General features: G+C 34.1%; 1 long non-coding RNA gene across 1 annotated transcript; it reads right to left on the bottom strand.

The window, feature by feature from the left end:
* Window positions 1–4,367: 4,367 nt before the first annotated feature.
* LOC127801153 (uncharacterized) lies at window positions 4,368–13,447 on the bottom strand. The gene is made up of 3 exons (XR_008022967.1): window positions 13,421–13,447; window positions 12,646–12,792; window positions 4,368–4,417 (listed from the first exon to the last, which is right to left on the bottom strand). It is a non-coding gene; the product is annotated as an uncharacterized LOC127801153 (long non-coding RNA).
* Between the last annotated feature and the right edge of the window lie 975 nt (window positions 13,448–14,422).

The following is a 14,422-nucleotide window of genomic DNA, read 5'->3' as shown; positions in this document are numbered from 1 at the left end:
CTCCCTTCCTCACTAAAATACTCTCCCCGTTGGGACCCACGTGGTTTATTCATTTTCCTCCTTTGTTTGAAAAATTTTGAGGGGGGTAGTGTAACGCCCCACTTTTCCTAAGTATGCATTAACTTGAGATTTCGGGATTTTTTTTTTTCCACAATCATTCAACATACACTCAACGTAAATTTAACCCTGACAATCTCGATCTATCATCTTAGCAAATTAATTTAAAATAATAAGCTAAGACTAGTAATTTCAATCACATCAGCGGAAACAAGATCGAAACCTCAATGATATATAACTAAAAAATTCCTTTTACAGTCAATTAACCAATCGATGTTTCACATGAAAATATCAAAATATAACATAACCTCTTAACATCGTAATCATAGAACAAGACCTACGAAAACTAAACATAGCGGCTACATCTCGATCACGTCTTTTCCTTTAGCGCCCCTGCTTTCACCTGGAACGTTTGAATATTCCAGGGACATAGTCCAAATTAGATGATGAATCATCTAAGTGAGAGGTCAAAAATATTTTCATGATATATGCAAAACCGTGAACAAAACTGACATATCTTGACACACCCTAGCCTAAGAGAATCTCATACAACGCTTAACTCATACCACGGGGAAAGAGCAAATCTCTCTAAAGCCAACCAGACCACACCGACATATTGGCCTAACACAACCCTAGCTTAAAAGGGGTAACATCAATGCATGACCTCGAGAATCACCACGGGGAAAGAGCAAATCTCTCTAAAGCCAACCAGACCACACCGACATATTGGCCTAACACAACCCTAGCTTAAAAGGGGTAACATCAATGCATGACCTCGAGAATCACCCCGTCATCATTACATTTCCACTCAAAGGCATTTCGAGTCTCATTAACACAAACCCTGGCCATCAGATGATCAATACTATCCCTAGCAATCCATGTTCACCTTGGAAACAATGTTGTTACTCAAAGGAACCTGGGGTGGTGTCCACTCTCAACCCCGTCACTTGAGTCGACCCGGGGTGGTGTACACTCTCAGCCCCGTCACTTTTGACTCGCAAGGGTGGTGTCCACTCTCAGCCCCCGTCATAAGTGGACATTGATCCTCGGCACGTTTTCCTAGTGCTATCACTCAAGTGTCGTAACACAGGTTGGCATCCCGACATCCCACATGAATAACACAAAAGATATGCCAATGCCATAACCACAACATATATTAATGAATTACAAACAACAACATTTCAATGCATGAATTTAAATGCACATGCAAAACATTTTGGATGAACCATCCACATACCACAAAACAAGTTTTTTCGGTAGAACCACTCGCCTTGGACTAAATTCAAGATTCCTCGAAATGCGTGCCCAACCTCAATTCTCGTGCTAGGTGCTCTATAGTTCAACCTCAAGCTTCAATGATACCCTAGACATCATATACATTCAAAGGAAAATCAATATCTATTTTCTCAATTTTTTTTTCATAATTTTCCTCTAATTTCTTCCTATGTTTCTCTCGATAATTCTAAATAAATACCTCTTCAAGCATTTTTCTAAATTTTTCTCCACAAAAATTCATAAAACAATATTTATAGGCCTCTGGAAATTTTCCATATTTTTTTCCTATTTTCTCCAATTTCCATAATTACTTTTCCTTGAGAAAATTTATTTTTCCTTGATTTCCTTCTAATTTCATCCATAAAAAGCACAAAAATTCATAAAATAAATTTCTTATCCTTCTAGAATTTTCTCAGAATTTTCTAAAAATCCCTCATATTTATTCTCCATTTATCTTTCCTTTCAAAAATCCAAAATAATTATCTCCTCAAGAAATTTCCAAGATAAAAATTCATCAAAATAAACTAATCATTTTTCTTGAATTTCTAGATATTTTTTCAGAATTTTATTTCTTTTAATTCTATTTTTTTCTCAAATTTCTTATATTTTTAGCATTTAAAAAATACAGAAATTACCTCTGGTAATCTTCTCCGGCGACCTGCTCCAATGACTGATCCGATGACACCACCTTGAATCCTTCCTCAAGACGATCACAATGGTGCCTTCATATGGCCGAAAAATCTGCCAGAAATAGCCCGAATGGTCGATTTACAGTCCGGCTCCGGTGATACTTTGCGTTTTCCAGCGAGTTTCGAAACACCTTCAAACGCTAATGAAACTTAATGAAATTCTCCAGAAACGATCCTCAATACATGGAGAATAAAAGCCCCTTATCCCCGACCTCTAATTCACTCCTAAACGTGAGAAATCCGAAGTAAAATCTTTGATGCATTCAGCCACATTCGATCCTCTATTTATACATATTTTCGAAGCCCAATTGAGCCATACCTGGTCAAATCGATGCCTCTATCATCCTTACAACCACTTAATGGCCTCAAATCGTGATGATTCGATATGAATCGTCCTTTCCCAAAAATCCGGCGACTACGGCCATGCCTCGTCATTTTCTGTCAAATCACGACTATGTTTGGCCGATCTTAACCCATATCCGATCCTAATCAAACCCCCACGTGGTGGGGCCCTTTTTCATACCCCAAGACGGCCTCAATAGCATCGCCTGAAGGCTGGCCGGTGATGGCAGTGGCCAACGGTGGCCATGGCTGAGCTTCCTTTTTCTTTTTCTATTATTTACACTTTGGCCCCCTTAAAACTTCCTCTTACATTTTGGCCCTCATTCTCAAGCCCCTGAATTATCCAATAATTCCATCAACTCCCTTAAGTTCCAAAATCTTCATTTCAACCCTGAAAATCCAGAAAAACCACCATTGACCTCCCCCGACCAAAATTAATAAATTACACTTAGGCCCAAATATAAATAAGATCATGTTTTTTTTTTATCGAAAATCCTTTTATTTCTTTCTGAAACCACTTAAGGGTTGCTCCTTATGCTAAATATGAACCTACTTAGGGTCCCGTTGACTTCTCGAAAGTCCCTTACGATCATTCGGCTTCTCAGGCTGAATCATAGCTGTACCAAAAATCGTCTCGATTTCGATTTCTTTTAATACCATAAATCTTATCTCGGAATGCTCGTCAATGTCGTATTATTTTCCTTAGACACCCAGGTTCTAGTGCACTCATTGCAATTGATTCGGTAATTTATTTTACTATCAAACCCATTTTTCAGTATTTTAAACTTATCCAAATTACGTGGCGACCTCACACAGGTATGGGGTATTACAGGCAGCCTGAGCGTTTTTTGCAAATTCCATAGATGCCTGGGTCACTAAATTGAGAAATGTCTCATGTTAAGGTATTAGCTAGAATGCTTGGTTCACAAAGGCAAACTCAATTGATTCATTCTTTGCCACCCAAGACAAATTTAAGCTCAAACGAAAATGTTAAGGATGAACCAACGAAAAATAGCCTTCAAGCGCAGTCGTGGTATAATTCAAAGAAGTAAAAGGCACCTGAAGACATATTTTTTGTTTTCAAAGATCATGTATTCTTGCCGACGTAGGTGAAATGAATTCAAACTGCATCAACAAAAGTGTCAGTGGATTATCTTCTCACAAAACATCTATGAATTATTTTCTCTTAAAGATTTCTTCTCGCAAAGCATTTATAAACTATCTTCTCACAAAGATTATTGTTTTGCAAAACATTTATGCATTATCTTATCTTATTACAGATGTAGGTGAGATATACCAAATCAGGTCAACAAAAGCATTTGTTTACAAATTATTTTATTGTGAATGTAGGTGAGATATATCAAATCTTGTCAACAAAAGCATCTATTTACAAATTATCTTATTGCGCATGTAGGTGAGATATATTGAACTACATTGAAAGAACTGATAGACACCCAAGAGAGGGTGAATTAAGTTTTTAAGAATTTTTCTTAATTTCAAAAAACTTTAAGAAAAACAGTTTGAACCTTTCAAATTATAAAGACTGAAGCTTTAAATAAAATTTTGACAGAAATTGAAAATCTTTAAGTAAGCTCAATACAAGAAATATTATCCTTTTAAATTTTAGAAACCTTGCTGATGTTGCAGATATAACTTGAAAAACAATGAGCTTTGCAAGATAAAAATATGATGCTATAATTGCAAACTATGAATGCTGAAAATAGAAATTTAACTTGTTGAAAGTAAAATAAAAGTGTTGAAATGAAAGAAGAAAACAATGTAGCACACAAAAATTTATAGTAGTTCAGCCCACAGCCTAATCCACTCCCTTAACTCATCGCCAAGGATTTTAACAATCACTATAACTTTTCTAACCTCAGCTCATATTTTCACAGGTGCAATTATAACCTCTACTTTTATAGGCTCAGTCGTAACCAGTACAATTAGTTTTTCAAGACTCAACCGAAATCACTACTTTTTAAAGAATAAGGCGTAACCTCTTACCTTTTCAAAGGATAAGGCATAACCTTTTTCCTTTTAGGGATCAGGCGTAACTACAACAAGATAAAGAAAGATTACAAATTTGAAACACTTGAGAAGATTTTACAAAGATAGAGTATAAATAACAAGATTAACTTCTCACAAAGATAAGAGAGATAGAAAGAATAAACAAAAAGTAAGCACTATTTCTCTCTTTTAATTATGATTAAAGATGAAAACTTGAAGAACTTTCTTGACTCAATGCAGTTGAAGGAATTTGAGAACAGCAGCCTTGTATCTTCATCTCCTTTTATAGTTATTGTTAATAGAAAGATATTGCAAATACAACCCTCTTTTTTCATAAAATAATCATTAGAATTATCAAATATCAGGATAATTGATTAGGGTAAAATTTAGAGCCTTTTTGTAGCCTTAATGGTCCAAATTATGCACTAAAAGCACTTGCAACAGGTAGTTTAACGACTATAAAAATTAGCTTCAGCACTCATTTACTCAACTAACTTTGGTCAATAATCAATTATTATATTTCAATAATCGATTATACTCTTCAGACAATCGATTAAACTTAGCAGCTACTTGATTATATATGCATTGCATGCTGCCAACTGAGAGATACATAAAGTACTCAACTATTACACAATAATAGTTGACTATACATCAACATACACTCAATTTCTCACAAAAAATACTCAATTAAAATCTTATGAACATTGTCTAATCAAAATCTCTCGACCATGGGATTAAAATACTCGACTAATACAAGATTATACATGATTATGCACATCTCTTAATCGATTACAAATATATATCACTCGACTACAACATAGATCACTCGATTACTTTTGAAATAACTAAGACTTTCAATAAATACTCGATTAACAAAAGTATTCACTTAAGTGATATTCAAACAGCATATATTGTTTTGAATCATTATCAAAACAATTTTCTCATAAACATCTAAACATTGCTTAAATATAAACTCAATTAACATAAACCTTAAACTCCAAATAAATAGAATCCTTAACACCCAAGTGTTGTTTGAGAAAGTTTGGATAAACCTAACTTTCCAAATACATTCACTTGATTACATATAAGCTTTAGAAGAAATGTGATATTCGTTGCAGCACATGGCTTTGACATTAAGTTAAGAACAATACATGTTTCTCAACTAGAAATATATCTTTCAAGAAAGATTGTTCTACTTAGCACACAATATGAAATATTCCAATAAAGATAAAATTACCAAAATAATTTTTATTCACACATACTTCATCAAATCCACACATATGAAACACTCATAAGTTAAATAGATTACTTGCTACTTAATTGAGACAAAACATATAATATATTGAGCACACTATAAAACACAACATATAACATCAATATGCATTAATTTGAGCATCATACATATTCACAATTACTTTATGAAGCATACTTTTATGAAACATTTATAAGACAGACAACTCATAATTACTTGATTGAAATGAAACACATAGAATACTTCAAATATGATGAGCACAAAATATGTAACTCATTGTATTATATAATCACTAAGATGCACTAGCTTAAACATCATGATTTCTCATTCATATTTAACAAAACAAGAGCACATATACATATATATGATTTCAATACTATGAGTTCTAAGCCATCATACACAAATGCTACTAATGAATACCTTAAGAAATTCTTGAAAGATAGAATCTGTAGGTTTCTATTACTTAAATGCATTAAAGCTAAATATGAGCAACACTAGGAAGTAATGCTTGAAAACATATAGTATAAAAATTCTTTCAAGAATTACTCTAACCAAATCTAGATGCTTAAGATAGCACCACTTAAATGCATCTTCATTTTTACTCAAGTGATTAACCACACTACAACAAATTTTGGATTAAGAGCCATTTAAAAATGCCTTAATAGATAGTTTATTGGGGTATTTTAACTATTAGGGCACTAATAAAAATGTCGCGTGTAATTGTGCCCCCAAAACATATTGAGGCACTTACAAATGCCTCAAAAATAACTATAAATTTAAGTTTGTTGCGACACTTAAAAATACCTCAAAAATCACTATAAATTTATTTTTCATATCCCCCACATGGCCTTCTCTTAACTCTAACTTACTTCTCCCTCAGCTCGTACCCTGTATTTTTCTTTCTTCTTGCACAGGCGTGACCACCTAATCTATACATCATCTTATTAATATATATGCCTATGTTTATTTTATAGTATATCTAAGTTTCATTAGAATTATTCTATTGGGGCACTTAAGATTTGTCTATTAAGGCACTTTATCAGAATGTCTTGTTAGAATTATTTTAATGGGGGCATTTCAAAAATTCTGCCCTATTAGATTTATCTATTAAGACACTTAGATTTGTCTATTAGGGCATTTCATTGTCGTGCCTCATTAGAATTGTTTTATTGGAGCACTTCTTTAAATTGTGCCTTAAAATGATATTTTATAGGGCACTTAATTATTGTGCCTCATTAAAGTTATTGTATTGGGGCACTTTTTTAGATTGTGCCTTAAAATGGTATTTTAAATGACACTTTCTAAAAAATTCCCTAAAAAAGATGCCTCAACAAATCATTTTTGTTGTAGTGCCATCACTCAAATATCAGCCTAAGAAGATGGAATTTCAACAACTTAATCAAATGCTACTTGAAATCAACAAGCCTATAAGGCAATAAACATTCAACTAAAAAAAGTCCCAAATGTTCTTTTATAAAAATTTAGAACATTGACAGCCTTAAGAGAAATATATTAAATATCAAATAAATGACTTAGGCTCTATGATTTTGAACTTAGAATTATTTGCCTATACATGAATACATTTACTCAAGAGCAAAGATAATTGAAATCAAATAAAACACATTGCTCCTAGATTTGAGAAATGCTTCCACATAATTTGAGTGCTTAAGATATTCCCTAATCTTAAACTTACTCTAAGTGTCATGAGGATATATGACATTTATCCATGACACTAATGCATTAGGATACTTAGGATATCCTTTGAAATCATAGAGCAAGCAATCAGATTAATCTATCAAGCATATTAACAAATAAGAAACAACAAAAAGATTAATCACACATAAAATATATTAAGGTTATTTGCACAACCTTAACATAAAAGATAAGGCAATATAAATACTACAAATCAAAACTCAAGTACCACAACTTGAGTTTATGATCACTTACTCAAAAATCTTGATGTCTAACTCTTAAACATCATATATGAATTATAGAATACATTACTCTTAAACATAAGTAATGTTGCCACATAAAACACCTAGCACATCCTAAGCAAAAGACTCGTGTTTTATCTTTAGGATGACCCTAAAGAGAGACGTATAAGAAATATCAATAAAGCATATATGTCTAAAACAAGTTTTAGCACATATGAGAGCATTAATCATAAAGGCAACCTCAACATATATTCTATCAAGATAGACTTAACATATCCTTAAGCACTACCAAAAATAAAAAAGATATTAATAAGTCTAGGAGAATATAATATAAGAGGACATTAAATTTTTTGGCATTATGTAGTCATCATCAAAACATTCACAACATAGACTCAACATACATCAACAAAAGCATCTATTTACAAATTATCTTACTGCGAATGTAGGTGAGATATACCGAATCACATAAAAAAAAAAAGCATATGTTTATAAATTATCTTATTGTGGATGTAAGTGAGATATATCGAATTGCTTCAATAAAAGCATTTGTTTATGAATTATCCTCTTACAGAGGTAGGTTAGATGCATCGAACCGCATTAACAAAAACATCCATGCAAGAAATTATCAAACTATCTTCATCATTATCTTCATTTTCATCATCATCATCTTCATTTTCATCATCATCACCATCATCATCATCATCATTATCATTTGCTAAATAAAAGATGAAGATAGGGTAACCAGCATTGCAACCCCCTCTAGGTGTGACCATACTAAGAAATGCCCAATTTGAGCCATAACTACTACTAGGAAGGCGAAGTCATCACCCTAGCCCCACTGTAATGCATAGAGTCAAGGTTTGAGACCAACACTTTGTTAGTGATAGTGCTCTAAATGCTAGATTTACATGTCATGAGATGTAAGTGAGTGGCATTGTTTGATATATTCTTGATACTAATAAAAGGTCATATCTTCATTCATATCTCTCTATCTCATTTATATGAATAAGTCCCTAGATTTCCTAGTGAAGTTCCTACTCTCAAGTTGTTGAGACTATGTGATGTGGATCTCTAGTTTAAGAGTTTTTAAATGTATTCTCTATCCTTAGATTTATCAGAAAGGGAATATGATTTATCGATTAGTAAACCGACACATGGGCTACTACCATTGTTGGCATGGGGTGCTAATGGAAATGGGGTGATGAGTCACACACCACATTACATGGGATGCATATAATAGACATGTGGGTGGGTGTTGGTAAAACAACCACTGGATGTGACGCTTCCGACATATCACATGGCTTGAGGATTAATGATCTGTTGCTGGCTCTCAATTGTGTATCTGGTCCTTGAACTAGAGGCAACATACTGTCTTATGCACTGGTGTTATAGATTTACCATTGAGCATAACCATTGAGTGTAGGATGCTCTCTTTGTAGTCTTTGTGTAGTGGTGTATGGAGACAAATGTTCACTGATAGGATCCATTGAGCTCCATTGGATGGAGGCATACGTCCTATGTTGTCTGTGTTAGTTGTGATTTAAAATCCCCTAACCAGGGTGAGCATGAGATTGGAAAGAGTTTCAATGTCAGATTGGATTAGACATGCTACCTAGATCACACCTTACTAGATTAGACACAATTACCGAGTTCAGTGAGTTTAATCAGTCCATGACTCTCACTCGATTAAGATGTTAGTCAATGTAAGGACTATAATACATAGTGATCGATGAGCCTTAATAGGTTTATATGAAGTTAGACTTCATTGTCATTAAGATCGTCATAAGTCTTGTTTAGAGGATATTCATGATCTTTCATGATATTTTGGGGATTTGGAAAAATCCTCTTAATCGATCGATAGGACCAGCCAATGTCAAGGAGTTGGTGTATCCTAATTGCTACATGACTGTGAACCTAAAAAGTTACATGCATACTGAGTATTGTATCATATTAGTGATCCGTAACTGTTAGTGTGTTCGTCATCACTATGGGACAATGATGTTGGTTGTTATTATGTATGGGACACATGGATCCATGGATATGGGAGATTGCTATTGGATAGTAGGGCACATTTTCAAGAGTTGACAGAGGCCTTGGTTGCATTAATGGTTAGTGCAAAGGCTATTAAATGATAATAGTAGGGCTAGGGTGCAAAATATAAGAAACATGACTGAACTTTGTATATTTGGTCAATCAGACCCTTCAAGTCAGTTGACTGAACTTTGAGCTTGAGGTTCTAGTCAACTTCAGTCGACCAAATTGTTTAGTTTAGTTGATCGAACTCTCGCCTCTTTGTTGCGTTAGAGAATTTAATACTCTGATGATTTACATGATAAAGGGGTATGGGAAGAGAGAGGCACGGATGGAAAGCAGGTAATTTTTGGAGAAGATTAAAGAGGGATTTGGTGGATTGATGAGGCAACTTTTGCATGCATTTCTCTCCATCTTCTTCTCTCTCTCCCATTTGTTGCAAGTAGCTTTTTCTTGCTCTAAGCTAGCTGCAACTACTCCTTCTTATATCCTCCCAATTAGATCCAACTGTTGGACAGCCAAGGAGCAACCAAGAAGGGACCTTAGAACAGGTTCAGTTCACCTCCATCGAGAGGGTCCTAGAATGGCTCCATTGGAGGGTTTTAAGAGCATTTCAGGCATGGATTAACTAGGTCCTCCACACTTGAGGAAGTGGGGTGGTCACACAATGTAGCAGCTTGCTCGTGGGAGCTCATCGGAATAGGATGGACAGTAATGAGAAAGAGTTTCTCATTGGATAACCAGCACCGCATTCACTTGAAGGTATATTGATAAAAAAAACCCTATGGCATGGTTTTATTTGTAGATGCATATGGATAATACATACCGAGTCTTGCAAGGTTATTTTCGATTTGTTGCTTTTGTGTTTTACGCATTTGCTGTGTCATTTTTCTTTGATGAAAAATGATTTTATGTAAAACCCTTGCATTAATCCACCATTAGTTGGTGTTTTTGGCACGATTCCCTCGTTGCCTTTTTCATTTTTGTTGTCTCAACAAATGTTATTTTTTATGAGATATCCTTCTACTACAATGTTAATCGAATTCCACTTGATTGTAGAAGATCACATCAGATGTTATTGGTATGTCGAGTATGCCATTGAGTTCAGGTACTACTTTATCAGGAAAGGAGCTAGGAAAAAGGGAGAATACTATAGTCATAGGATTGAGGAAAAGCAACAAGACACACCAGATGTGGTGGAAAATCAAGGTTATTGTTAAGCTTATGCGCTATAGGGATGAGAACTTTGAAGTACTTGCGCTTATTATTTTTCTAATCCATTTAACAAAGAAGAATCTACTTGCTTTGATAAAGAAAAATGCATGAATAAAAGGTATGTTGTGGATGAGAAGATAAGTGTTGTCATAAAAAACTGAAGCTTGGGATCGTGCTTTCAAACCCAAGGATAGATAGATAGTCTCATATAAGTAATAAGGGAACAAAAAGGTAAACAAGTTTAAGATTCACACGATACCTGCCATGTAGACTTACAAGGGTTGAAACCTATGTCAATTAAGTGTACGAGATGCTTTCCAAGCAAGGAAACTTAATAAGGGCATCTATATAGACCAACCACTTGGATGTATTTCAAATAAGCATCTATTTAGGCAAGCGGAGGCAAACTCTATTTAGGCAAAAAAAAAAATTGTCTTTTAAGAGTCTATATTGAAAGATATCCCAACATAATCTAATTTTTTTTTATAAAAAAAAAAATCACGTGAAGGGAAGTGTTGGCCAACCAAAGCTCAACTGAGAGTCACACAGGATGACTTAGGGTTGACCAAGTCAAGGCTTAGGTTGATTGAGACAAGCCAACAACAAAAGAAGAAGAATCATACTAGATATATATCATTTTTATACATCTTGGATTACATAAAAGAGTATTATGACTAAAATATTCCTCGTTTTCATGCGTCTCACATCTCTATGCCCCTCATAAGGGGTTTTTTTGTCATTGATACACTTTTGTGTATCCCAAGTTATACATAAAAGTATACCAATAGTATTTTTCAAAGAAAAATTGAGAAAGAGTAACATTTGTGACTATATCAAGGTTGGTGGGTTTGAATTATAGGACTTTAAAGAAATAAAATAAGATATATGAGATTAACTATCCATACTAAACATAACCGTGTCCCAAATGGAGGTACCAGACTTGTTTCAATTAATTCAAGCTGAGTAGCCGGCCTACCATTCAAGAAACTATGGGATTTCCTATTGATTAAATACCTGTTATGCCAACTTGGTCATGCTTCATTTAAAAAAATAAAAAATGCCTAAAAAATTTGAAGAAAAATTGAGGGATGCCACACTATTACTAACCTAAATAGTTAATAAACCAAATAAAAGGTTATAAATTATCTGCAAGATATAAAAATTATTCTAATACGTGGGATTATTGGGATCAAATAAATTCAGAGAAGATTTACATTTTTTGCTATTCAAAATTTTGGTGACATGCAAATTAATTATTAACTAGTTTTTAGAGATTCTAAACCTAGCGAGTCTTTTTTCTCATTTTCTTAGGTGTGATATTTTATTTAAAAGAATTGTGTATGTCTTCCTAAATTTTAACTCATTTTGTAGAGATTTTTTTTTTATTATTATAAAATGTTCAGATCATATTTGGCTTTATTCTCTTAAGTTCAGAGACAAGGCTAATGAGAGTTACCGTTGAACCAACCAAAGGTAAACCTTCTTAAATGATGACTGCCAATTAAGAGGCATAGGGAAAACTCGAATTTGCAGTTTCATATTTAACATAGATGTTGATCACCATCTAAATCACCCTTAACGTGGAGATTCTAAATTGTTACTCCACAAAAATATTCCTTTTGTATTTTCAAAGACTTTGCCTACAAGTTAGAAAGAACTCTTTGAATTCGCATTCATGATAAGTACACTGCACAAGAAAATTAAAGAGAGAGAGAGTTAGAAAGCACTCTTTGAATTCGCATCCATGATAAGTACACTGCACAAGAAAATTAAAGAGAGAGAGAGAGAGAGAGAGAGAGAGAGAGAGAGAGAAGAAAAACGGGGTCATGAGGAAAGGATAAACCTCTTTCTCGTACAGAATTCAAGGCTTGGTTCATCCAAACTGTAAAGTGATGTTGCTCATTTAGAGGGTAGTTCCATCTACTGGAGACATAACAACTGAGCTAGCTATCTGACTTAATTTACCCATTGCTTTCCTGTCGAACGTAATCTAGCTATGCATGCAAACAGAAACCAAATTAAGATTTTGTATCAAAATGATATGGTAGTTAAGATTTTATCGCGTACCTAGCAATAAAATAATCTATATATAGGATATCAATTGATATTACGTCATGCAGGCAGTTGAATTATAAGCCTTGGAAATTAATTTAATTAAAGTCCTTTAATTTAGATGTGACTAGAAGAATGGATATATAGGATATTAATTAATTTGGAGCTTAGTCTTAGATATTTTATTGACATGCATGGCATCCTGAACAGTGGATGCAGCAGGTGTGTGTTGTTTAGTGTTAGTGGGTTCCATCTTCCTCCATGTAAGTATACATTGGAGGTTTCCAAATCTACTCTGATTTTTTACGGCGAAAGGAGTGACTAATACTACTGTAGTACGTGTCTAGCTACTGGCAGCTAGCAATTAATAAAATTAAATTTCCCCCTTTTCGACTGATCATAAAAGCTTTCTCAAAGCAGAATATATTCTTTCGAATGCAACTCACGAGGCAGCCAAAGCAAAGATCGATGATGGCAAACTTCAAAACATTAATTAATTAATTTTATATTAATTAATTAATTTTATATTAATTAATAATGATGATGCATGAAGAGCATGCACATACTGCATCTGCGCTGGCTGTGCCCATTTGCTTTCTTCCCATTTTCAGCTTCTCTTTCTCACATGAAAAAGAAAGTACACAAACCACCCATTATCAAATCAAATTCAATCACCAAAATGCAGCATAGATATATATATGTGTGTGTGTGTGTGTGTGTTTACTGCAAGGAAGATATGCATGGTTTGGAAGCTTGAGATGGATGCATGTATATATTTATGTGCATGCATGGTAAAGCAGGACAGACCTCTCAAAGCTCAATCAAAGCATGCATCCCGGACATATATGTATATATATAGGTATACGTGGGTATAACCAAAAGGCATGCACGTGGCAGGCAGGCAGGCAGGCAGCCGGCTAGAATTTGCCATTTGTAAAACAAGTAATAATTCGAGGGATTTTACATAGCAAAAAAATAAAATAGTAGAGCATTAATATATTTCAGTGAGGAAAAAAGTAGGGGTACTCTACTATTGAATCGAACTTCTGATTGTACTATGATATGGCATATCAAACTAAGTCAAGCATCTGAATTTGACGATGACTCTTACCTCTCTCTCTCTCCCTCCCTCTCTCTGTGTGTCATCAGGGCACAGAGTGGAGTTGTCTGATATTGTTGGCATCATCGGTTAATCAAACAGTCAACACAACATATATATAGAGCTACTACATATATATATATATATAATCTCTATATAATATACATAAATATAAATACTAACATATAATATAACTTATTTTAATTATGTGAAAGCTATGTGTGGATATGTAAAAGTGATCAGTCAGGTTCAGAAGTTGTAACAATCACTTTCACTTTTATCAGCTGGCCTCTGAAGCCCTCACACATATATATCCAGATCCAGGTGGGTTCGGGGAGCAAATTACCATGCAAACCAACCAGTTGTTGCCAAGAATGTTAGCTAGCTAGCTGTATATATATATATATATAGCTCTCACTTTTTTGTGCTTGTGCTTTTCTGCTTTACAATTACTATGGCTAGCTAGCCC

The sequence above is a fragment of the Diospyros lotus genome, chromosome 5 (genome assembly GCF_014633365.1).
Source record: "Diospyros lotus cultivar Yz01 chromosome 5, ASM1463336v1, whole genome shotgun sequence".
NCBI lineage: Eukaryota > Viridiplantae > Streptophyta > Magnoliopsida > Ericales > Ebenaceae > Diospyros > Diospyros lotus.
Note: the sequence above shows the minus strand (reverse complement) of the source record. Positions and strands in the feature narration are given on the sequence as shown.